At 39.4% G+C, this 16,274-nt stretch overlaps 1 long non-coding RNA gene across 1 annotated transcript; it reads left to right on the top strand.

Moving 5' to 3' along the window:
• The first annotated feature begins 221 nt into the window (after nt 1–221).
• Nucleotides 222–14,490, top strand: LOC122181574. The gene is made up of 2 exons (XR_006179486.1): nt 222–348; nt 13,970–14,490. It is a non-coding gene; the product is annotated as an uncharacterized LOC122181574 (long non-coding RNA).
• Nucleotides 14,491–16,274: the final 1,784 nt, after the last annotated feature.

Raw genomic sequence — 16,274 nt, 5'->3', positions numbered from 1 at the left:
CAGAGGGCAGCATTTCTATTGGCCTCCATTTTTTTTTTTTTTTTTTTTTTTTTTTTTTTGATGGGGGAAGAACTGTTGGATGTTTCTGGCACCTTTGAGCTCGTTAATCATAGCTGTGAACTCAGTCCCACCCAGGCATGCTGTAGGGCTGCCAGGTGTTTATTATTTAATCCTGATGAACTATTGGGCTCTCCTACCGAGGTGATCCTGTTGGCTCTGCTTCTCAGTTTTGCTGTGTCACAGTGTTAGGAAGGGGTTTTGGTGTGTTCTGTTCTGTTCTGCTGCGTGTGGCCAACTTTCCAGATTTTGGAGCGTGTTACTGGAATACTCTTGGAGGTTCTGTACCTTGTAAGTACTCATGGTGTTTTCTATGTGACTGTGTGACTAAAATTATTCTCCAAGGTTACCATCTGAGTGAAAATTCAGCTACCATTTCCATGCTGAATCTTCTCCTGTACTTGAAATGTTGTCCCATTTCATCCACCTGTCAATTTAAAATGACAGGTGTCATTTTCAGAGTGGGACTGGTGCTCTTTTACTTTGAGCCAACATCCCTCTTGTTTGTACTTATTATAGTCTTCTTCTGTATATATGTTTTGGGTTCTCAGTAATAATCTATGTTTCTGCTGTGCTTAGGAAGAAGAGAGTCACATTCGTGAATAGGGTCATAGGTGGTAAAGTAATCATAGTAAAAAATGAGGCTTGTACGAATCTGGGCCATGCTGCTAATCATGTAATAGGATGCAATTGAAATTAAGTTTCTCTTATTCTCTTCTTTTTTCCTTATTGTCATGAGTAATGCTGTAGTATTTCTAGGAATAGTGTGCAGAAAAAAAGCATGTAAGTGAGGAGTTAAAAATATTGATTTCTGGTACATATGATAGGAAGACTTTCCTTAGCTCTACAGGCAGACTCATATCAACTTTGAATTCAATTTAGGGATTGAATTTAACATGCATAACCCACTGGGTTTGAAACTATAAAGGGACTTAAAAATGTACAGCAGATAGGACCTTAGAAGTCTAAAGGATCCTTCACAAGATGAAAAGTATTTTATGTTGTTTGAGATACAGTAGTGTCTGAATTACACTTCAAAAAGCTTACCACATTCTTAAAATACATTTACAAGGAGAGATAATAATGTACAGTCTTAAATTTAGGCAGTGCATGTTCACCAATAAAATTTCATCATCTTGAATAATTTATGCTGGTGGATGTTATCACTGAACTTAAAGAGAAAACTGAAAAATGTGGAGACCCCCGCTTAGTGCTGATGACTGCATAATGTGGTGAGTGGTTGGAAATTCTTTGGGGAGTCCACCAACACGTTCTTCGTGTATATTTATAAAGAAACAGTGGTATTAAAGTTTCATTTTCTTCTGTTTTAAACCTAAGCAAAAACAGGAGTATAAAAGCCATCGAGGAATGCAGAAGTATTACTAATGTTTCAGAAAATGGAATTATTAACCATAACGCAATAATGCTCAGGGCCTGCTAGATGTTGCCTACTGATCAACCCGCCTTGAAATTATGTTTATTTGCTTAAGTGAGTTTTTGGTTTATATTCTGTGAAAACATTTTTTCTTTTTTTTTCTTTTCTACGCGTGAACCCAAAATTGCTTAGTCTGTGTCCTTTTCCCTCGGATACGATACCATAGCAGCAGCAGCACACGCAGTTGCTAGCTAGGTAGCTTATTATTATGGTCACACTCCAGCACACAGCATACTTGTTGGAAGTTTCCAGAAATATTGCACTGCAGTCATTTTCCTTGCCGTTATGCTAATGGAATCAGGAAAATCAATTGTCCTTAAGGAACAGGGGAATGAGATGTGCTGTAAATGCCACAGGATGAGTGATTGGTTGATTGCAGGGATGGTGATTCAAACGCGCCTCATCTCTACATTATCCTGATGAATTTTTATGGCCCTGCCTTTTTTTCTTCTATAGCTGTGGAGGAAGGTTTATGGCTTGCAGCTTTTTAGTTGATTGAATGCAGCTGGCATTGTTGCAGTGCAGAACAAATAGGTACTTTTTCTTTACAGCCTTAAAAGTAGATTGAAGAAATTGCACACCAACATTTTTGCAACAAAAGCATTCTTAAAAATGCAGATATTTTATGAAATTACTTTGCTCTCCTTCTCTACCGTCAGTAATCTTTCTATCAGAATAAAGGACAAAAATTGCTTGAGATTCTAGAGGAACATATCTCCAATTTTTTATTCTTATCACAAAGAAAGCTAACTAAGGGGTTTCATTAGTATTCATTTTAGCTCAATGTAATTTTCTCCTTCCTAGTAACAAAAAAAAAAAAAAAAAAAAAGAAAAAACATATGCCTGTAACACCAGTGAACCAAAGAAGGTCATCCTAAGTATATCAGCATTTTCTGTAACTCCTTCAGACTGTATTCACAAGGTAGTAAGGATAACTGCTTCAGCTCAAATTATAAGAGTTACAGAATATAGAACACTGTATAACACAAAGGATCTTATTTGATTGACTAAAACAACTCCTGCGATCAGCTGAGTGCTGAATTGCTGATAGCTAAAACCAAACACACAAGAGCTTTCTATTTATGTCCAATTAATTTTCTGATAATTTATTCTTCTGCTATACGGTTTACGTGTTACAGACAATATTCACATAACGTAGGGAGCTTTTTTATGCAGCATCTTCTACAGAGCTGGAAATTCAGCCTGTTTTTTTTTTTTTTTTTTTTTTCCCCATTGAATCAGTAATCTTGAAGAGATGTTAAAACTTGGGGTTATAGTATTTCCTTACTGAGTTACATAATTACACCATTACAACTCAGTTTTTAAACACTTTTCCATTATGCTTTTCATATATTTAATATTTTGAAACACAAAAGCTCTACAATAGCTATGCACTGTGACATCTTTCTGACATAGCCATGTCTGTGTATTTCTACCCTGATTTATATCAACTTTTTTATTCTTGGATTGCTCCTAAGACAGTGCCTTCCAGCCACATGATTACTTGCTAATATTACAGAAATCTATGAGAACTTAAGATGAGGTCAACAGTTTTTCTTTTGTGCCTGAATCTGGTGATTGTATCTGTAAGCGAAAGAGTGTGCTATTGTTTTAAATACAGAAGGGCTGATTCACCACTGTGTTTAATCTCATAATAAATTGCGTCTGTGCCAAGTGGGTGCAAAATATTACTGCTGATGTGCTTGGGGAATTCTGGTTTCATCACATTTTACACTGAGTTTGCACAGGTGTTAATATCAGCATGAGTGTAAGGACATGGGGAATGCTTCCTAAATTAAACATAACACCTCTGTATGGAAAATCAAGTTAAAATTCATGATATTGAAAGGTTTTGCTTTTACATAAGCGTCACTGGAATAAAAGATTTCTCTAAGATTTGGATCAAAACTGAGTTTAGCAAGAAACCTATGTAGCAGAGGATCGTGCATGTGTAACAGATGATAGTGCACACACCGGGTAAACACAGGTTTAAGCAGGATGTAAGTAATACACTGTGCTTGTCCTGCGAATTTCACCTACTGACAGCATTATAACGAGAAACAGAGGTGCCAGATCTTAGGGCTTACCTTAACAGAGCAAATGCAATATGATTTTTTTTTTAGCACTGTGATGACTCTCTTCACAGATGTCATGGATATTGATGACACTGTGTTTTAGTTTTTGCCGCCAGGTTACTGGAAGCAATTTTATTTTTATTCCTTTATTCATCCTGCTACCTCTGTCATCAACACTTCCCTACAAAATATGCACTCATGTTTTCTTCTTGTTTCAGATACATAGCCAGATAAAATTATAGTGAATTGCAAATGCCGCATCTTAGAAATATGTACTCTTTTTTTTTTTTCCTGTCAGATAGATTTGCTTAGATTTAATTTTGTATACATAATATTGTTCTTTCCAGTGTCCTGGTTCCACAATGAAGCAATTTCCTCCAAATTGGTAATTCATTAATGTGAAGTGGTAATGACCTTCTTAGCTTATTTGTTAGCGATGATTCTTTTCTAATCTGAAGCACATAAATGTAGTTTCATTAGCACGTTTTATTGTCAGAATTGTCGAAGTTTTTTGTGTTCTGTGTGGTTGGGATGTGTATCAGACACAGAGAAACAGAAGAGCAGGAGCTGCGTCACAAGGGCTCGCTGGCACAGACTCGTGTCTTCCGCTGTGTGTGTGGACTTACATTGATAAAGCCTTAAGAATGGCTTATTATCACAGTTACACAGGCAGCGAGTCAGAGCTAGCACTCTAACACGGGTGGTCTTTCTTGCTAACGTTTTGGTCAACCATCTAAGGGGATGCAGGGAAGGAGAAAGAAACCATTTTGAATATTAATGAATGAGGGAAAATCACTGCTCAGCAGATTACAAAGCCCACACTCATTCTGGTGAGCAGCAAAGAGAAGATGTTCATATGTCTGTTTAGGCAGCGGAGGGATATTCCCTGTGGAAGCACGGGGGCCCTAAAAGCCCCGTCTCCTGTGGACGTTTGTGTTTTCAGTGCATTTATTTACATTAGGGTTGTTTGAGCTGTATTATGCCTGATTGAACCAAAGTCTCTTGGAGAGCAAAGCGCTTTTATTTTGACATTTTCACATGGAAGTCAGCCATCACCTCTATAAGGAGAGTAAGCAAGATTTATGATGGGAAAATTGATTTCCTTTATACTCTTTTGTGAAATACATCCAAGCACAAAAGATAAGCTAGACCTCTTTGTTTGCTTCTTTGTGCTGCCTGATGTCAGGGCTTGCTGGAAGTGCTGTAATATTTTAAATCATAATGCAGTGCGGAAGGCAATTGGCTACTGTTTATGCATCTTTATATCTACATTTAAAAACCTTAGATGATGAGATCTTTATTGAGACCAAGCATAGCTTCCAGCCTGCAGGAAGGAGGAGCTCCCTTCAAGGTGGCACTGTGCCTGGCATGTGCTTTTGGGCCATCTCCGTTGTCCATTGACACAAGTGCTTTGGCTTGCCCATAGCACATTGCCTAGGCCAGGAACAGCAGTGATGTCCCCAGGGGAGGGAACAGTGTCTGTGCTCCACACTCCAGCACTCCCTGACTCCTGGTTTTTGGGATATGTTTGTGCCTCTCTCTGCTTCTGTAGCTGCCGTGGGGCTTCTGGGGGCTGTGAGCAATTTGGTCTAGTGGGAACTGTCCCTGCCTGGGGCTGGGGGTTGGAACTAGATGATCTTGAAGGTCACTCCTAAAACAAACCATTCTATGATTCTGTGTCCCATCTAATGTGTAGCTCACTTGAATGCAACACTTGGACCAGTTTTTCCAAATGCTTTATACACGTGGTTTGTGTGAAGCACCAAGAGAGGCCATGCTGAATTTGTGAACCGTGCCTGGCTCCTGTTAACATGACTGACAAGTAGTTCCTCTCAGTGAGAACACGATCAGCCCAACAACCACGGTTCAGGATGTGTTTAAGTTGTTCTGGGATCTGAGTCCTGGTAATTATTCCCTCACCTTTTGCCCCATTTATCACAGGCCTGATTTTTTCCATAGTAAATATTTTGAGTTAGAAACAACATGGACAGCAAGTCAAATAATGATGTTAACATTACTGTGACTTTTTGCTGTTTTGCCATTTGCATAAAGTTACAGAACACTTCTAAGATAGCTACTACTAATAGTGCACAAAACCCACATTTTCTCCTCTTCTCCTTATACATATACCTTGACCTTTTTTTTTTTTTCTTTGAATGGAAAATATTTCCACTTGTTTTAAGCTGAACATAGAACCTAGCTGAAAACTCAGAAACTAAAATTCCTGATTTTTTTTTTTTTTCAAATTTGTGTCCATCAGAGTGCTATATGCCTTACTAGAAAATACCAATAAATAGGTGAGATGTCAGTTAACCTTGAAGCAAACTCATCTGGTAATGTACATACATTCTTTTGTGACTCTCCTCAGATAACACGTGAACTATGAATAGAAAACTAACAAAATTGAGAGAATTTGATTACTATAAAGTAATCCCACTAGAGGGTGCAACAGAGTAAATTATTTCTTGCATGGCAATGTGTTAAACGTGCTGAGAATCAGAATGATTCCTTGTGACCGAGCCAGCTCCAGGAGTGACTAAAGCTCCAAATGTGAAGTATTGTCTGCCTGCTACTCCTCGGTCATCAAGGCTACGGCATCAAGGCAATTCTTCTAGTAACTGAGCACTACCTGAAGTAGAGAGCTTTATTCTGAATTGTGCACTTAAAGCCTTTCTGGAGCAGACTCTATTCTGTGCAACAAGAGAAATGCAGAATATCCACCTTTGATTTGGGATTAGAGATATATATATAATATATATATATATATATATATATAGTTTTAATATGGAATTATCTGATATGTGTATTTTTCTGAAATAGATGCATCCTTTTTTATTTTTAAATTTGGAGATGCTGTGAGTGGCAGACATATCAAGTAAGAGCCATTTGATGTTTTGGTTTCTTCCTGTTTCGTTTTTATCATGCTTAATTTACATGCTATACTTTGATGCTATGCACTCTATTTTTTTTTTTTTTTTTTTTCTTTTAAGATGTAAGTGCAAATCTCACATATTGTGTGTATTCCAACAAAGAAAGAAAGATTTTCTGGTATCCTGTGCAAAGATAAAGAATCCAAATATAATTATGCGGTTCGTTCTGTTTTAATGAAAGTTACAGATGGATACAGCTTCTGCTATCCAATAACAGCTGATGTGCAGCCAAGGTGTATACTGTACAAACGTGTTAACAGTGCTGAACCATTTCTTTAAAAATTACCTTATTTCCTGCAGCAGTTATCTGTAAAATAAGCCTTTCTGCTTTTCCTTTTGTTGTTCTGTGCTTGGAGAAAGCTGCTCCCAGAAGCACATCAGGGTTCATATACTATTCAGCCAGTATTTTTTCTACATTTGTAGAGCAACCCGATTTGGAAAACAGAGCATTAAAAATGCAAAAAAAAAAAAAAAAAAAAATCCTTCAAAAAGCCATTTGTGAGTAAAGTGACTTGCAATTGCTTACTGGATTTACAGAATTATTGACTCTTGCTAATGGTGCAGAGTCAGTCCAATCCAAGTGTTTTGGCTGTGTGTTTGCTGCCAGGACTGCTTGGTCAAGGGCTGTGTGAAAGAGAGAGTTCCGTAATCTCTCTGAAAACAAATATTTAATGTGAGATGGTGCAGATAATTTTTCGGTACAATAATTCATTGTTGTGTGCTTGTGCATGTCGGTGTGCATTGTGAACAGCAGTTTCTGAACCTCGAGCTTTGTGTGCTGTCAGAAAAAAGATAAGTTGAAATAACCGTAAGGGTCTGGTGTAAATTGAAGAAATATGGGAAATTCAGTTAAAGGCTGAAATGCCATCTTCAGTTCTCCCCTGCTGTACTTGGTTATTGAAGCATGCTTGGGAGAGAAGGTCACCCACTGCTCAGAGTCTCAGCTAAGAGAAGGTGCGATTATCTGTAACACTCAGGTACAAGGGGATTACTGAAAGATGATGTTTTGGCCCAGCTTTGGAGTTTTCCTGGCTCCGTTTGGTTTAAATGAGTCTTTTAATGTTCTTGCAGTTTTCTCCTCTTGGCCTCCCTTCTGGATTTTCTTGTTCTTTACATCAGTAAAGTTTACAAACTTTTAATTTTTGCTGTTTATTGTGTCCATGCGTTTATGAGTCTGAGATATCAGAGTCATTCTGCTGAGCAGCCTTAAGTTCTATGGAGGAACTGTTCTCTCCATGAGGTGCTTTAATGAAGATTTGGAGTAATTATGGCCTAATGTTAATGTTAAACCTGCAGCTTGGGCTTCACTGTTGTTTGAACAGGTATTTATTACATTTTAGTAATATTATTACATTTTACATTTTAGTAGCATTATTTTAAATTCTCTAGGCTTGATCTATGCAGTGTTAGCTTCTTTGGTGTTTGACTCCTCTCTATTGTACTCAGCAGCTTAAAAAGCCAAGCATGATGTAGTCCAGGGGGAGACCTATCATGCACATCTGTGTAATACATGGTTGGGCCAATGCTCTGACAGCATTTTTAAAGGAATGAAGTTGCCAGGATCAGATAATGTATTTGGAGATCCTAGTTCTACCTTGCATCTTAACACGGAGACGAACAATTGTCACACTGGTTGTTTCATAGAAGACTTTAAAGAAGCTTTGTCCTACAATTCTGGAGGCTCTGTGTGATAGGCAGCTCTGCTTTACAGGGCAGATGGAGGTGGCTGACCTTGTTTCCCTTAATCAATGAGAAAGGAAGGGGCCAGTGGCTGGGATAAATGCCTTGCCCTTGCTTACAGACAAAATCTGCAAAGCCAGAAACAGCAGCAGAGTCCAGCAGAGACATTTCATACATGCATAACAAGCATCTGTCCTCAATGTTAGGACTGTTAAGTGATGTCTGCTTTATCATTTATCAATTTCACACACAATAATTACTTGATCTTGTCATTTCTGCTTTAAGAAAGCCTGGCCTCCCACATTCCTGGCTGCCTTTGTTCGCCCCTGCCCTTCCCTGCCCTCTCCCCCATTACCATCCTTCAGTTGACTGTGGTCAATGAGGCAGGTTTGGTGTGCCACATAACTGAGTAGCTAGCAGGTTGTAAGATCAGGAGTGGAACAGGAAGGTCCTAAAAAATCTGCTGCTGATGAAACACAACCATTTTTTCCTTTGTGACGTTTGCTTTGGAGCCTTCCTCACTCTGAAATTTCTTATTCTTTAAGCTTTGCTAGTTCAGCTGCACGTGGGCCATGCAGAACAGGAAGAGAAGCAGAAGAAATTCAAACAAATAATAAGATTACCATTTTTTTTCCATACTGGTAACAGCTTATACTTAGAAAACAGCATCTCTGCTCTGTATTATAAATAGGGACCTGGCAGTTTTGTTATTGCTGCATTCTGTGCTCAAGTCAAAGAGAGATTTCAGAGAAAGTCATAGAAATCTATAAACTTGATCTCCTGATATTTCGAGTTTTCAGGCAACTGTAACCTCAGATGGCATATTGCTGTGTAGCTATCATGGTCTAGGCTAAAAAATATCAGCCTGAAAACTCTTTCAGCTTCTGGCACCTAAATCCTTTGGTATATGGATTTATTTAGAATAAATTGTCAGTCAGATCTGTAGACCCAATATGTGCCTCATTAAGTGTTTGACAGAGACATATCGGACAGTAATCAGTATTGATGCTTTCTTAGTAGTGGTACAGTGTGGTATGTGATAGCATTGCTTGGACATCCCTGAAGTTTAATTCCATTACTGCATGAAATATCCTGCTGTTGGTTCTGGGGAGGTGGCTGAGTCTTGGGTGTGATGTATGGGCATTGAAGGCATAAGCTTGCTTTTTCAGAGATCTTGGAAACAGAGTCAGAGTGTCTGATGTCTGCAGAACCATATTCCTGTGACAGTAACGGTGTTCTGTGGTTATGTAGAAAGGTAAAACTTAGAGATTGTGGTGCATATAGCAAGTTGCTTGGCTTGGCTATGAGGAGCTAAATGCCTGTTGAGGTCCTTGGGATTAGTTTGCATGTAGCCTGGTTACATACCCTTGAGATTAGACTTTTCTATGTTAGTTACTAATGAAGTGTGGATATCTCCAGAAGAGATTATGTCAGCCTCCTCTGGAATAGTTCACTTCATGCTGGAAATGTAGGATTATTTTATGTTGAGCAAATCCATCCCTAACTGGAGAAGGATAAAGGTTATCCTCATTTGTCAGTAACTAAGAGGAGTTTCCAAACACATTTGGAAAATGACGTCTAGACAAGTGTTGTTTTTTTTTTTTACCCAGTAATTTTTAAGAAACAAAAGGACAGAAATAGTCCCTACAGTTCATGTACTGTCAGAATTCAGTCTCTACTCTAGATCTGCTGGAACATTCCTGCAGGAAGTAGCAGTGACCTCAGCTATGTGGGGACTCATCTGTGGCTGTGTGTTCACCTTGTAAGGCAGGAAGTCTGAACTGCACGGTTTGTGAAACCACTCCAAATATGTGCCAGTTAGGTGCACTGTGTGTTGACAAGCCCTGCATAGACGCTGTCTTCTGCGTTTCGTTTTTGCTCTTTCCTGTGCTGTCACTGGGGGACAGAGAAGGGATGCCTGTTGGACATGCAGCATCTAAGTAAGAAAGCATTGCAGTTTTAGAGTTCAGTGTCTCATACTGTCTATGATTTGTAGGGCAAAGCCAAGGCACAGATGGAAGGTAGACTTGTAGAAAAAATGTAAGGATGAGGAAGCCAACTTTGTCTTGAATAAATGACATGAAATGCTGTTTCCTTTCTGATAAAGTCTGGGACTTCTGCACCTCTAAGAGTTTCTACATTACAAACTTCTGATATTTTTTAAATTATTATTTTTAATAAAGAATCTTAGAAGACTTTTGTAGGTAAAGAACTCAGCTGTAGTAATTGGCAGTGGAAGCTTTCAATTAGCAGATTTTTTTTTTTAAATTCTTGTGTTCCTAAGTGTAGTATCAGTTTTCAGAGAACACATGGCAATCACTGGTATGTTGACATTTCCTAGAAAAATCAATTGGATACATTGTAAAAGGAATGTTGTCTAATGCAAATAAAAGACTTGTAGTTTTATTTACTCCCCAATTTTTCGTCCTGCTATATATTTTTCTTTAAAAAAGCAACAAAACAAAAAAAAACTTATTCAGCTACATTTATGGCATAGACTTTATGGGGTCCGTGGCAATATACAATACAAATTTGTATTGCATTCAATACATTTGTTGTAGTTCTTCCTATGAGAGTTACAGGTGATTTATTATCTCTGCTCCGCAAAGGTTCAGGATAAGACATGTGGCTGAAGTTCCTGACACACGTAACATGTGAAGAGAACCTCATGGCACACCTATGTGCAAACAGTTGTGTGAAGAGATGCTCAAGTTTCTAAATGTCTGTTTTGTGAGAAGTGCAGCAAGGATTGGCAGATTGAGATAAGGAGAGAATGATTACATATATGGATGCAGCACACTGATTGATTTAGGAAAGGAAATTTCAGGGAAATAATTGGCAGGTGTTTTGTCCTGTTTGCTGACTTGAGCTGTGAAAGAAATGTTGTGAGCTTGAGGGATGCCCGAAAGAAATCTGTATGTCACAGTTGTGTATTTGGTGATCAACTCGGGAAAATCAGAAATGGCTTAGAGAGAAGAGCCTGCACTATTTAAGGAAGAAGAATAGTTTGTGATGGGAGGATGGGAAGAAAACATCAGTCTGTGCTGAGCATACAAATGTAAAATCAGATGAAATGCTGCATGTGAGCATTTTCAGGGTGACAGTGGGAACCTCTTGCAGCCAGCAGTGGCTTTGCTGAGTGCCAGCTTCACTGACAGAAAGAGTGTGCTCTGAGAAAATGAATATGGAGAGATGGACAGATGTTTTGGCTTTGTGGTACTGATATGTACACTTCAATTGTTTCGTTAATCGCGTGTAAATGAAAAGATAAATGTTCGGTTTCAGAAGTTATCCACCTCTGGAAAATAGGCCTTTACACCTAGAAATAGAAATCTAAGGCAGAACCAGTGGAAGCCAGTACACAGGCTGCCAGCCATTCGTTTCACTTGGAACATGTTTGGAAAATGGATAATTATGGTAGGGAAGTAATAAAGAGCTCAGCTATCTGCTGCCTCTCACGACGTCTTGTTGCCTACACGGTGCTGAATGCCAAATTGGAGTTCTGCTGTTTCTGTGGTCTATGTGGGTGCACCCACTACTCTCCTTTGCTCAGGAGACCTTGGGACAGAGGAGAATCAGGCTCTTTTTGGGGTGTGCAATGCCCAGAGGATGTTGTGCAGCAAACAGGGACGTGTTTAGCACGAGGCAGTGTCTGGCACTCTGGGTGTTGTAGCAGAGAAGACCTCGTCAAATCAAGGATTTTGTTAAGTGAGAATGCAAAGTGAGCCAAAAGCTACAAGAACGTTGCTGTGGGCCCCATCTGGGAAAATGCCACAGATGAGATATTGTGGGAGTATGTAAGAGGATAAGTGGTAAGAAAAATGATATCTCAACATATATAAATCCTCAAAAATACATGAGGGTATAAAGTCTTAATATTAATTTCAGTGATATTGAGAGATTTTTTTTTAAAGTGGTGCCTCTAGGGGCTGAAGTAAATAGTTCTCTTTAGTATAAACGTTCGATTGAATTCCCAGTGTGCCAAAGTGATTGGATATCACTAGTAGTCTAGAGTTGCATGAACTGAAATAATGATTGGTGTAATCGAATCTAGCCCAGCGCTTCGAGGCACAAGCCAACCATTTGTGGAGATCAGGATGGAGCTCTTCCATCCCTGTGTAGGGTCACTTAATGGATGTTACATCAGGGAAAGTGTTTTTGTTTTGTTTTTCATTTCTGTTATAGATAGCTCAGGGGGTGAGTACAATGCCATGGACTCATCTGTTGAGGGGAGTCATTACAAGCAAGCCTCAGGAGATCTCGCTAACGGAAAATTAGTGAAAGGTGAGAGAGGTCCCACCTGCGTCTGTTCCCTTCAGACTACTGAAAGCTACGTTGTGGCTCAGACTGTATCACTAGTCAGGGGAATAGGGATGCCCTGAAACCTCTCCTACACCTCTGCATGAAGTATTTGTACGCCAAGATCTGGTCATTATATGTATGTTCAAACCAACACAGGAGAATGTAAACCTTAGAGTGCCAGAGGGAACCTGGTCTGAAACCTTTTCTCAGTTTGTGAAGTATGCAAGGAGATGGACTGTGGGCAGCTAGTGTACATTCACGTTGTGTCTCTCTTTCTGTTGGGTTTCTTGGGGGTCAAAACCTTGGAATCTAGCTGTGGAAATGCAGCAGACAGCTCAGGAAGCTAATTCAACATCGGAGGTATTTCCTCACAGTATCATCAAGGAAAAAAGAAAACCCTCTCTGAAAGCCCTGGAAAAGAGAGGAGAAAGATTGGAGAGAAATGTGTTTCAAACAGAGCCCTTGATTTTCATGCTGGAGTGCCACATACATGATGAATATATGGACATCTCCTCTACCCAAAAGGGCTTCGCATTGTTCCTTTTTAAAAGTGGGTCATTTACAGCACATGTGATTGTACTAGGTATCATTCATGGAGTCACGTGATTTAAATATTATGATTATTGATAAATGCCAGTTCCACTAAGAAAATATGTAAGTTAAAAGAAACACTGAATTGTGAAACTCTAAAATCTGAAACATTCCCTCCTCACCTGTTTTAAAGCAGAGGTGAAGAATTCCTCAGGCACAAGTCTTCACTGGAAGTTTTCCAGCTAGAGCCTCATTATGTGGTCCATTACTGCATTACTGTAAAACCTATTGATTTCAGCCATTGTGATGTGCTAGGAAAAATACCCTGTTCGGGGATTTAATCACAGCTGTAGCTATCAAGCCAACCAAAGAAGAAGGTGGAGCTGGTGAAGAACACAGCTCATCCACTTGAATTATGCAGGCCAGGGAACTGCTTGGTCTCTGTTCTGGGACATTTCTGAGGCAGGAGAGGGGCTTGGGTGCATTCTTGAGCCAGCTGGAGAGATGAGTTTTGGTGAGCTGCAGCTTGCTAGCACCAGGGAATCTCTGTTCTGGCTATGTGAAATGAGTATCAGAAGTGCATTAGTGCTGTGGACGCATTTTGAAGTAGCTGGTGCTCTTTCCTGAGCCTTTAATGGGAGCAATCAGGAAAGCAAGATAACTTGCCAGAAAATACAAATGGCTTGATAGTGAAGGAACAAATCTAAGCCTTGCATTTAGTAATTTTAGTTACGTGAGATATAGACTAATAAACTACATTTGTAATGTAGTTGCCACTTAAGTTTTTCACTGACTGAAGGTGACCAGAAGCTTTCTAAGTCTTCTTTGTTAAAATGTATGTTTAAACCAAAACTGACATTTCAGAGAATATGGAGTGATTGGCTGTAGACACATGTCTTTGTGTATCATTTCTGAATATGCAGATGCTGAAGAGTTTTTTTTTTTTTTTTTTTTTTTAGCAATGTAATCTTCAGGATGGAGAATAGAAAAAAGTGCTACTGGAATGTACAGAGTGGAGGAGAGGGATGGTACATCCAACTGGCTGTGGACTCAGCTCACAGCAAGTGCATTTCTCAAGGAGTTTGGGTGCCTGGTTCACAGATTGCAGCTGTCGTGGAGCGCACATCACAAGGCTATGCATTATGAATGTGTCTGTCTTTTAACTTGAGGCACAGGAGGAGTACAAAGGCTCTTCAGGGCCCTCCCTAAATGAAGGAATGGCTGACTTTCTAAGCTTATGTAAGTCAAATCTTGGGCATGCAAACATCAGCACAACCTCTGGTGAGAGGTATGTGGCTGTGACCTCTGTGCTAGCTGATATGGGAAATTCTGGACTTGCATTGTAGCCCTTTCTACAGTTCTGACTGTGAAGATGATATGTACTAGAAAGAAGTGGGGCTCTTGTAACAGCTTTAAGGAAATAATGTTGTCCACTATTTCTGCTTTCCCAAAAATGCAAGAGTAAAATTTAAAGCATTTATGATAAGGCCTCCAGAGTGTGTGAATGCGCCCAAGTGAATCCAGAACCTGAGACCCACCTGCAAATTGCCTTCTACTAATCCAGCCTTAGCATGAGTGCACTGATGACCAAAACTACCAGCTGCAGCAGATCTGGGAGCAAAGGTGTGAGGAGTACTAATATATCTGCAGAAAACAGCACTTAATTAGTTGACTGTGTTTTTTGCAGTTTCTGATTGTTCTTAACCTGTAGCAGCTTTATGAGCCTTTCTGTTATTAAGGGGTGACAAGGCCTCCACCCTTATAGGTATTTAGATGCCCTGATTTCTGTGGGAGTTAGGTGGCTCAGCACTTTTGAGGCTCTGAGTCATAGTTCAGTTAATGGATTTCAGCTGCAGGACTTGGGACTTGTAGTTAGTTGTGAATCAGGTGGGTATGTTGATGTTGGTTTTAAATGAAACACTTAATCTTGGTCAAAAGCGATGTTTTTCTTTGTGGAGCCTCTAAAGTCTACCTGTAGTGTGCTCCAGTCCTCTTTATCTCTTCTATAAGCCAGGCCTTGTCACATGGAGAAACATCCCAGCTTCTGTTGGTGGTGATGAGTAGTTAAGTGTGTAGCACAGAGTGACACTGTTTTTGTGGGACTTTCTCTCAAGTCAAGGAAAATGCTGAAATACGGTCTCTGTTTAGACTCAGAATAGCATCTAAAAATTGGGTATGCACTCAGATTTTGAAATCATTTACCTTTGCTTAAATTTGGAATGTAGCGTTTGTTTCAATAAGGTATGTACAGACCTAAAATGAAAGTAGCGCTACTGCAGTTGTTGACTTACGTTAAAATCTATATGGAATAACTCAAATGCTGAAATGTTTCTCTGGTGAAGGACATGTCAGACATAATTTTGATTGGGAAAAACCTAGAAGTAGTAGTGACTGGGGCCCATGCATTTACAAAGGTGAACCTATTCAATTTCATTTTGGAGCTAAGAGGAAAAACAAAAAAGACAGCCAATACATTATTTTTTTTTTATTTTTATCATCAGCATGCTATTTGTATCTGATCTGATGAAAAAATTAATATATCACTTCAAATTAGAAATCCTTCCATTGGATTTCTATGGCAGGCTCAGCATTTTGTAGAATGGAGAGACTGTAAAATCTGAGATGTCATGTTCTGTGCTTGTACGGAAAAAAATACAGTGCAGTGTTAGTCCTTGATTAACCCTTATACGAATGTTGTTTTTCATATGATCATTGCACGTATATTCCTCCCAAAGGACAGTGCACACAATAGGTACCCCTACATGCTCTGTTGTGAAATCAGAAAACAGCTTTTCATTCTCAAATTTTAGTGAAGCTGTTTTTGAAACAGCCGAGGTTTTCCAGGCAACTGCAGGGTTTATTTATACATCAGGAAACTTGTTGATGTTTAATATTTGTTCAAAAGCCTTCAGTAACGATTTCTACCAGCCAAAGCAACACACTTGACAAGGAGCAAAACTGAACTCAGCCAGCAGGCAATTTATGGCTCCATTCTGTGTGTCTGCTCTCTACGTACTACAGCAAATGTCAATGTGGATGCAATGAGGGAAGCTCATTGCTTGACCTCAGAAAAAAGAGTGACTTATCCTTTAATGGAAATCTGCTCCTTAGTGTTGAGAAGTGGTTCAAGGAGTCACTGGACTTCACCTTGGCATTTCCAGCACTTTCTTTTGCTCACCGTTGCTGTAAGTCCCCACACAATGCCTTATCTGGTACCTAGGGTTTGGTAAGGTTTTGTTCTGTGGATAAGGAAGAAAAAACTCC

Source organism: Lagopus leucura, unplaced genomic scaffold (assembly GCF_019238085.1).
Source record: "Lagopus leucura isolate 7727_CA_CO unplaced genomic scaffold, USGS_WTPT01 Super-Scaffold_100009, whole genome shotgun sequence".
Classification (NCBI taxonomy): Eukaryota; Metazoa; Chordata; class Aves; order Galliformes; family Phasianidae; genus Lagopus; species Lagopus leucura.
This window is presented reverse-complemented; position numbering and strand designations above follow the sequence as displayed.